This window comes from Triticum urartu, chromosome 3A, assembly GCF_056163025.1.
Source record: "Triticum urartu cultivar PI428250 chromosome 3A, HENAU_Tu73, whole genome shotgun sequence".
NCBI lineage: Eukaryota > Viridiplantae > Streptophyta > Magnoliopsida > Poales > Poaceae > Triticum > Triticum urartu.
The window spans coordinates 58,433,742-58,442,460 of NC_141875.1; the positions used below are offsets into that span (position 1 = coordinate 58,433,742).

Below are 8,719 nucleotides of genomic sequence, written 5' to 3' on the forward strand. Positions count from 1 at the left end.
TATATATAAAATTATTATATATGAGGCAGAAGAAGCTCTGATGGCTAATCGCATGAAGATCTGTATGGCCGAAGAGCAAAGACTGGTACACAGAGGCCAGCCAATTATTCAGCGAGAGACAATGCCACGTGAAGAAAGCAAAGATTCCTGAAGATTGAAGCTTGTCGGCACTCTCCCTCGCACTTTTCTATATTATTAGAAGGACACGCATGTACCCTAATAGGACACGCGTGCATACTACCGTGTGTAAAATAAGTGAAGGAAGGCTCCCTAAGGCCTCCCTCGCGGCTATAAAAGGAGACGCTGGGCTCAAGAACACAATGCAAGACGGGAGAGCGCGAAGCACTCAGAGCATCAAGACTCTCCACCAGAGCAGCATTTCCTTCATAGTTTAGCCACCACAACTTCTAGTAGAATAGCCAAGAAGGCGTTTCGATCGCCAAGAGTTTGAAGGTAATTTCCTAGTTGTGTGTAATCCCTTCGGGGCCTCCCGAAAGGGAAAACCATATATAAATTATGTTGTGGAAATGATGTAGTTTCTTGGTCTCGCTTAGTATTTTTATTTATGAATTTATAGGACAAGTTCTTATGCTAGGGATCCTATAGGAGAAACTTCTGCGTGTGTAGTTCTCTGTGTAGCCCAGAGTGGCGTTTGAATGAGAACCTTGTGGCCGTAGAGAAGTGTTCCCTTCGGATGGAACTGCCTAGGAAGATGATAGGAATTTACCCCATAAATTTGCAATTAAAATTGCTAAGTGAACGTAATTAGCTACATCTGATGCAACATAATGATAAATATGGTGAGTACTGAGTAGGATTTTACACCTCTGCGCACACCGTCGGACGAATTATTGGCCTCGCCAGCCCAGAATAGATCCTGCAACAAATATATAATCAAGTCAGAACGTGAAGGTAATCATATTGAATTAAATATTGCTTTGAATAGTGAAGTACTATTCCAAATAGTGTACTAAATAGTAAATAATATTGTGAATAGTGCCCTACCTAGTGAACAGTAATACTATTCAAGATAAAAAGCATACACATCTACCACTTTTCACCTAATCCCAAATTAACCTAATCACATATTAAGCTAAATAAAGTATTTAATTTTATAATAATTTTATTTCCCTATATTGTTGGTATCAGGTCCAGCGTTTAATCATTGAAAGGTTAAAATATTTAAACTTAGAAGTTAGCGCAGGTAAAGTAATAAATACTAAGGAAAATCTAAATATAAGGTGTAGAGTAAATCCCTCTGAGGAGCATATCTGGCATACATCTCATAGCCAGTTAAATACAGTCATCGATTTGATATATAACTTTTAAATATCTTGGGGAAAAAGACAAGATAATTTAGACCAAAAATTTGAAAGTTTATTTAAAGAATACCAAAAACTTGCTGATAAGTATTCAGGGTTGAATAATAAAATTGATCTAGCTTTACATAAGCTAGAGGAAGCAAAAGCAAGGCAGAATACAGTTTGCAAGAATAACGATTATATTAAAGAGGAAGTGTTATCAATAGGCCATTACTTAAGTAAAGGCAAAGAGTCATTCCCATGCACTGAATCAAGACAAGATATACTTGAAATAAAAAAGTTGGTGCAAGAGGTTAAAACTTTGATTATCTCATAATTATATGACTGAATATACTCAAGCATTAAACGAAGTAGCAAAATACCTATCACCTCCTGTCAGGTTCTCCGATCACGACTCCCCAAAATAAGATTCCAAAGTAATAATAAGACAAAATAACACAATCATCCAACTATTAATTCAAGTATTAGATAAACTAAAAAGTGTTCAAAGCAACAAAGAAATTGTGTTATCATCATCTGGAATAGTTGCCTCTACTAGAAATATTAATTCAGAAAGATGGACGTATCTAAAGGCTTCCTTATAAGAGACAAAACTCTCCAATTAGTAAGGCAAGATTCAAGACCTCTAGCCATGAAGCATAGATTATCATGCAAAGCTGATGATATTGATAGTATTGAAGAAGTTATAGATATACAAAGAGATCTAGAAAGATATTAGAAAGATACCCTAAGAAAAATAAAACCACAACAAGTGTATCACATGGGTATGTTTGAAAGTAAGAGTGGTCTATATAGAATATCCCGAGAAGTAGAATTAAGTGTGTTAACACACCCAGTAGATTTAAGAATTGTAAGCAAAAATATTGAAAATGAACTAAAATATTGTGGTTATAAATATATTCATCAAGGTATGTATATCATAGGAGTCAAAGGTATGACACGGAAAAAATCAGGTGCGAAGGTTTTAATAACCTTATTAGACAGAAGATGGGAATCAGTAGACAAAGCAGCATTAGGATTTTTAGAAGGAGACATGAATGAAAATAGATTAATAACCTATATAGGTCCAGACCTGATGATGCCCATAAAAGAATTTATTGAAAAATGAGTTTTGGTCTCCAAACTAAAGGTTATGAAGATTTTAAAGGAACAAATTTGCTAGTAAGCATAGAATTTATAGGAAGGCTCACAAATAGAAGTAGCTCCGGATATAGAGTAAATGTGAATGACGTAATTGATAGTATGCAATCAAAAGGTATAAAGTTTATGAATCCTCTTAAAATTGGTTCTGAAGAAAGAGCTGGAGAAGAATGGAAGATAGGTGAATTAATAGAGAAAAAAGAATTAAAGCAACCTAAAAATTACATAAGCTATCAAAATTGTGAAGGAAGTAGCAGTATTCGATTTATGAACTATAAAGCTGCATCAATAGAAGACTCTGAATCTTTTATTTCAGAATTAGAAATTAATGATGATAAAAATAAAGGTATATCTGAATGCATGGAAAAGGCTGATTTAGATGATGAAATAATTCATTGGGAAAAGAAGCCAAAACATATTGAATGGGAATATAGTCATTCTATGACAAAGGATTGGCCTAAAATTAGAGAAACAGAACTATTTATCATTAGAGAAATTGCAAGGTTAAAGAAACTAAACAATGATAAAAAGTTTGCCACAAGTAGTTCAACCATGGAAGATAAAATTATAGCATCCGCAGAAAGAAAAGCAAATGCTATTATTAATAAAAATGCTATCATTAATAATAATAATAATAATAATAATAATAATAAAGATAAGAATATTGTTCAAAAAGAAGAAGTTGTTAGTGAAGAAGAGCAATGGGATATGAATAATAAGTTATTATTAGAAAGTTATGAGGAGGAGGAAGAATTAATAAAAGAAATGTGGTTAGAAGATGAAAGATATGATGATTCAGAACAAAATAGTGATTTCCACAACTCACTAGATGATGTGGGACTGCATAATTTAGACAATGCAATGGAGGCCATGGAAGTAGAAAATAGTGGTAAAAGAAGAAGGGGATATGGAGAATCGTCTGTAAAAAGAGAAGGAGAAAGAGAGAGACCTACCAGATCAGCTGGACAATGGCCTCCAGAAAAAGATGACTATCAACCTACATATATCCCAGCAAAATATAGATATATGGGTACTAAAAGAAGAGATTTTGAAAAACCAGTGCAATTTCAGAATTATAAGAATGATGGCACTATATTAAACCTAGCAGCTCATGATCCAATAGATTGGCCGAATATATCAGCAAATGGAAAGATTTAATAGTGCAAAAATATATACAAAATCAGTATAATATAGGCACTAAGGTAGAAGATATGTTAACATATCTTGAAACATTTTTAGGAGAATCTGTAAAAGTTTTATGGGAACAATGGGTAGAGTCATACCCTAGTCAATATGAAGAATTAAAAAGGGCAGGAAGTAACCCTAATAATTTTGCGAATGTTATCTCAAATATGATCATAGCAAAAGATCCAGAATTAGGACATACCTCATTACAAAATGAAAGGTTAAGAGAAACAGAAAAATTAACATTAACTAGCTGGAAAGGTATAAAAGAATTTTCCCAGCATTATTTGTATAATGTTACTACTGCTAAACAAGGTTTTAATGTAGGTGTAGTAGAAAGATATTTTAATAAGTTGCCTGATCCTCTAGGTTCCATAATATTTGAGGAGTATAAAAAAGAAACAGGAGGAAATGTGGTAAATATATCCCAAGCCATAACATTTGTTTCCAAAAAATTAAGAAAGGTGTGTACTAGCATTCAAGCCCAAAGATCTATGAAGAAATCAGATTACAACTTTTGCAATAACATTGTCCAAATACCACTAACATATGGAGAAGAAAGGCATAGGAAAAACAAATATTATAAGCCACAAAGGAGAGATAATAGAAATTTTAGAACAAAGCAAAGATATTTCTTAAGAAGGTCAGAAAATAGAGCCCCATTCTTGCATAAAAGAAATGTAAGAAGATATAATCCTAAGAAAACCTATGATAAAACATGCAGGTGTTTCATATGTAACTCTCCTGATCACCTAAGTAGAACTTGTCCTAATAAAGACCAGAAAAGATACTCTAGCAAATATGAAGAACAAGAGAGAGTATTAATTATAGATAGCGTTAATGAAAATATATTAGTATGTGATGATGAAATAAAAGACGACGAGTCAATATATTCAATTATAGAGACAGCTGAAGTAGAAAATGAGGCTCCAGAATATGAATCAAGTGAAGATGAAATAGACCTAATAGATGAATTAGCTGGTTTAAAAATTGAAATGATGAACCAAATAGATTGCGAACATGATTGGATTAGAGGAAAAGGTGATTATAACATCAAATGTGCTTTCTGTATATATTACCCAAGCCAAGATAATAGGTTCACATGTAGCTTGTGTTTAAAACAAGCATGTGCCCCATGTCTAAGAGCCAATAATCAAAAGTGGAGACAAGAAATAGAATTAGAACCAGAACAACAATATTATCCAGTAGGGTTAGAAATTTAGAAAATAGAATAAATAAGCTAGAAGCAGAACTAGAAACACTTAAAGATGAGTTACAAAATAGTAATAAGCAAGACAATAATGTTGCTAAAATCACGGAAATGAAAGAGCAAATGGTAACAGTAAGGGATAAAAAGGAGACAAATTAATACAATTGAAAGATGCAATTACTAGGTTTGGAAACAAATATATTGTTCGATTACCATTCAAAGAAGTGTTAGGAATAAGGATCCCAGTTAGGATTGTTCTAAAGCCAAATATTTCATATAAAATACTGGCACTATTAGATACTGGTTGCACTAAGAATATTATCCATGATAAATATTTTACGAGGTGTCCCGAAATAGTTGAAACTATAGATGATAATAAAGCTGAAGTATCTACTGATATGTCAGGAATAAAGAAGATCCATAATCAGCTAGCATATAATATTGAAGCTTACATAAATGGCACAAAATATATAATAGATGAAATCACAATAAGAGATTTTTCAGTAATAAATGATGACATGATAATAGGGTTAAGATTTTTACAACAATCTTTACAAACCACAATCATACATGAAGAAGGGGTAACATTTATCCCTTATCAAGATAATGTTCCATACATATCTGAAGTGAGAAAACAAAGAAATTCCTTGCAAAATGTAGAAATACCTAATTTGGATGATGAATATAGCACAAGTCCAGATCCCCTTGAATTCTTTAAAGACGAAGAACTTAGTGAGACCATAGAAGAATACCATATAGAAAATACATGTACAGAATGCATTGGGTTACAATCATTCTCTCCAAATTGGTATAGAGATATAAAATCTAAAAAGGATATAGATAAGATTGTGCAAAGACTAGAAAGCATACAAATTATTGGAGAAATACCAATGAAACATTGGGATAAGAACTCTATAGTTTGCAAAATAAATATCATAAATCCAGATTATATAATTAAGTCAGGACCAATAGAAGCTACTCCAAAAGATATTGAAGAGTTCGAAATGCATATTGAAGAGTTATTGAAGTTAAAAGCTATAAGAGAAAGTAGAAGTCATCATCGATCTGCTGCTTTTATAGTTAGAAATCACGATGAAGAAGTTAGAGGTAAATATAGAATGGTAATTAATTTTAAAAGGCTTAATGATAATACAGTTGATGATGCATATAATATACCTAATAAGCAGGAATGGATTAATAGAATACAAGGAAGTAAATATTTCTCTAAATTCGACCTAAAGGCAGGATTTTGGCAAGTAAAAATGGCTGAAGAATCTATTCCCTGGACACCATTTACTTGTCCACAAGGCCATTATGAATGGCTAGTAGTGCCATTAGGTCTAAAGAATGCACCTGCACTATTTCAAAGTAAAATGCAAAATATATTTAGTGAGAATCAAGCATTTATATTGGTATATGTAGATGATTTGTTAGTGTTCTCAAAATCATACAAAGAGCATATAGCCCATCTTGAAGTGTTCTTTCGAAAGGTAGAACAAAATGGACTCATACTATCCAAAAAGAAGATGCAAATTTGCAAAGAAAAAATAAATTTCCTTGGTCATGAAATAGGAGAAGGAAAGATATATCTACAAGAACATATTGCAAAGAAAATATTAGACTTTCCTGATAATATGAGTGATAAAAAGGTTTTACAGCAGTTCTTAGGAATTGTAAACTATGCGTGAAACTATATAGACAACTTAGCAAAGTTAGCAGGACCTTTGTATGCTAAATTAAGGAAAAATGGTCAAAAATACTTCAATTCCGAAGATATAAAATTAGTAAAGGCCATCAAGGAAAAGGTCAGGAATTTAAAAACCCTAGAATTGCCTCTAGAAGACAATTATTTTATAATTGAGAAAGATGCATCTAAGGTAGGATGGGGTGCGATACTAAAACAAAAACCCAATAAATACTCCCCAAAAGCAGATGAAAAAATATGCAGATATGCTTTGGGAAGTTACAAATTAAAGACGATAAATAATATTGATAGGGAAATACTTGCAGTTGTAAATGCAATAAATGCATTTAGGCTATATCTAGGATTTAGAGAATTTACAGTGCGAACAGACTGTGAAGCTATATGTCGATATTACAATAAAATTAATAGTAAGAAAAGCTCAACCAGAAGACGGGTCTTATTTGAAGACACCATAGCTGGGAATGGTTACAAAGTTATTTTTTAGCATATTAAGGGGAAGGATAATACCTTACCTGACATATTTTCTCGTGCATCAAATTTGCATAAATGAGGAAAGGATTATTCGCCAACAAGGATGAATATCTCTTCTTTGGAGAAGAAAATAGGCTGAAAATGTTTCAGCCAAATACATTCAATTTCAAGTGAAAACCCCATATCAAGCTTGATGAAGCTCAAAGATGCATATTGGATAATTTCTGGTTCCAATATACTCTCAAGAGAGAGAAAAAAAAGGATATTTTTTATCAATTCTCAATAGTTTGGCATAATATTTTAATGAATTAAACAAAAATTTGCCAAAGCCAGAAAAGATTGAAATACCAAAAGGAGAAACACTATATCTTATATTTGATGGAAATAAACCTGGCATATATTTGGAATGGGAAAATATAATGATTGAAAAAATAGATGCAAAAAGAAAAGGACAAGATTTAACATTCAAAAGATATTATAATATAGATGATGCCTTATTCTGGGCAAGAAAGGTATTTGGACCAGATTATTATATTGACCCAAAGGCTAAAGACTATATCCAAGTAAAAAGAGGCATACCTGCTTCACCAACTCCCACAAAGGGGGAGGCATCAAGCTCAAAAAATATAAAGAAGGAAGAGCCTCCAAAATATAAGACATATCAAGAATGCCTTCTAAAGGGGCTTGACCCTGTAGACAGTGAATACATAGATCAAGAAATGGATAAAAGATTTGAAGATTTTTCAAAAATAATAAAGAAAGAATTGAAAGAAGAAATATTAAAAGAATTAAGGCATGAAATGGACGAAAATTTTGAAGAAATAAAGAAAGAATGCGATCAAAAATATGATTTCAATCTATTAAACGATGATGTTGATCATATGGACATAGCAGGGCACGGGCAGCGACCTGAATAAAGCCCAAAGTGCCTATATTGATATTGCTATCAATTATTCGGGCGCCGAGGACTATACCCGACCTGAATATTGATAGAAATCCCAAGAATAGATATTTTAAATATTGATAAGGTATTATCAATCATATGGGCAGGGAAGACCCCCTGTAAAATGAATAAGCAATGTTGAATATTTAAGCAAGTTAAATTAAAAATAAATAAAGCAATGTTGAATATTTAAGCAGCCTTGGCATGTATGTACGCATATACTAGCACATGGATTCTTAAAGGCACAAGAACCTCTGAAGGCTAATCGCATGAAGATTTGTATGCCCGAAGAGCAAAGACTAGTACACAGAGGCCAGCCAATTATTCAGCGAGAGACAATGCCACATGAAGAAAGCAAAGATTCCTGAAGATTGAAGCTTGTCGGCACTCTCTCTCGCACTTTTCTATATTATTAGAAGGACACGCATGTACCCTAGTAGGAAACGCGTGCATACTACCGTGTGTAAAATAAGTGAAGGAAGGATCCCGAAGGCCTCCCTCGCGGCTATAAAAGGAGACGCTGGGCTCAAGAACACAACACAAGACGGGAGAGCGCGAAGCACTCAGAACATCAAGACTCTCCACTAGAGCAGCATTTCCTTCGTAGTTTAGCCACCACCACTTCTAGTGGAATAGCCAAGAAGGCGCTTCGATCGCCAAGAGTTTGAAGGTAATTTCCTAGGTGTGTGTAATCCCTTCGGGGCCTACCGAAAGGGAAAACCATATGTAAATTATGTTGTGGA

At 33.2% G+C, this 8,719-nt stretch overlaps 1 pseudogene; it reads left to right on the top strand.

Annotated features, from left to right (window-relative positions):
* Positions 1-2,822: 2,822 nt before the first annotated feature.
* On the top strand, positions 2,823-4,870 carry LOC147978520 (uncharacterized; annotated as a pseudogene).
* The last annotated feature ends 3,849 nt before the right edge of the window (positions 4,871-8,719 follow it).